Source organism: Leptinotarsa decemlineata, unplaced genomic scaffold, assembly GCF_025532065.1.
Source record: "Leptinotarsa decemlineata unplaced genomic scaffold, Ldec_3_MD MMD2_tig00000090_RagTag_RagTag, whole genome shotgun sequence".
Lineage (NCBI taxonomy): Eukaryota > Metazoa > Arthropoda > Insecta > Coleoptera > Chrysomelidae > Leptinotarsa > Leptinotarsa decemlineata.
In genome coordinates this window covers 4,131,209-4,133,353 of record NW_027412541.1, presented here as the reverse complement: position 1 = coordinate 4,133,353, position 2,145 = coordinate 4,131,209, and positions in this window count along the sequence as shown.

The following is a 2,145-nucleotide window of genomic DNA, read 5'->3' as shown; positions in this document are numbered from 1 at the left end:
TATGTATTATTTTGGTTTCAAATCAAATTCTGAATTATAGAACACAAGACCTGAAATTAATGTGAAAAACTGCACCGATGGTATTGAGCCAGTTTGGTTCTCGAGAGGAACAGCAAATTCGAAGTGGGTCTTCTATTGGGTGATCGTTAACCTCAACCGATATTTATTTTTCAAATAATTTTTTATAGTGTCGAAATTTATAGCTAGTTTCTTGTAATTTTCATATGTAGACATATGTCATATGTAGACATGTTTGGTACAGAATTCTCATTAGGATACCGTTTCATACATTTGCAAAGACACATCTTCTTGAAAATCAATTTTTTCTATTTGAAGTGGTAACTTTGACATATTGAACAACTTGGCAGCCACATCTGTCCATTCTGCCGCTACATCGTTACTAACGGCCGATTCTCAATAACTGAACAATGTCTTCTTGGGAAGCTTCAAAAAAGCTTATTTTGTTCGTGTATTACTTTTAAGATTATAATATTTGTACCTTACTCTTTGTTGAATAACATGTCAATAAAGTTTCTTTAAATTAATATTATATGCGTTGAAGTCATCTTTCCTAAATCTATTTTCTTATTTCTGCTGCTCATGAATCAATAAAAAAACAAAATACATCAAAAGAAAAATGCATGTAATGATGTTTACGTACGCATAGGAGGGGGTTAAGAGCTTTGCCTACTTTTGCTGACAGGGGGATGGAAGGGATATACTTATGTAATACTTGAATGGCCCACTATATTTGGATTTCCATTTTCGTAGTTTAAACTTTGTTGATTTCTGAATAATAAAAACATTGTGATAGAAGAAAGAAATCGGTTTCAAAATGAATGAAGATAATTACAAAATGATATTGAAAAACTGATGAAGTTTTATAATAAATCTACCACTGTTATCTCAGACGGAAAAGGAGTTAGCGGCTTCCCGCGTCAAGTAAAGCAATTTCAACTTAAAATTTAGAGGTGTATAGTTTTAGGAGAGTTTACTTTTAGGGAAAGAATAGGTTCTTCATCTTGTGGTGTTATCCAAATGGGTGCTGAAATGGCGATAAGACAAGTGTCTCATTCCGAAACATCAATATCCGCTATTGAGGATGACAGTGACCCATGTAAGTGAGATTTTATCTTTTTCATACACTATATTGCGTAACGTTTCTGTGAATGACATCTGATTCAATTCCATAATGAATGTTTGGAATACAAACTGGATAGAAGCAGTCATTGTAAAATAAAACCAACCAAACTGTTCCTCCTCCGCCCTTCCTAGCTCTTTGAATTTCCTTCCTACTTCATTGTTCATTTTAAATTTAGCGCTCTTTCTTCTCAAAGTTGACCTATCCCTCTTTTGTTTCAGACTGTTATTAGTCGGACATTTTCTTGTTTCACGATTGTTGAACGGTAGTCATTTATATAAGATATCTGATTATATTTCCACAACAATTTTCACAAAATCATTCTGCTCGGAGCTATTGCTTTCGTAAGAAATTCTGACAAGTGAGTGACTTTTATATTAATGTTTATAACTTTCCATGTCTTACTTCTATCAATGGAACTTCTTTCAATTTTTATTTTTCAGATTCTCATTTAATAATTTTCACTTTTCAGAATTCCCCTGATGATGGTCTTATGACTGAAAACATTCAAGAATAGCTTGTTTTAATTGATATCTGCACTATAACCCAAAGGCACACTTGCCAACAAACAATAAATATAAACTAATCTTTGTTCATTGATACAACGAAACTTATTCATTTGGCCTTAATTAGTTAAATTTCTGAAAATACTGGATGAAATCAGATATCTTACTCAAAATAAAACCATTTCTAATATTTTTTATTTTAGTTATGTCAGTCAGTATTGAATAGCAGCCTTCGCAAAAAATATCATTCCGAAATTATTCTTAAAAAAAATTGAATGTTATTAACATTATCAGTTTCTCCAAAATATTAATTTTTACTAACCTCGTACATAACATATTCAAATACGTAAAAGTCGTGCACAAACAAACATAGATTAACAATGAACACGCGACGAGTCCATGAAAATTCAAGGTCAAGGTCGCTAAATTATTTACTGCATTATCGTCGTTTGTCATTTGAGGCTTTATATAAGGCGATGACAAATTGGGAGTATACGT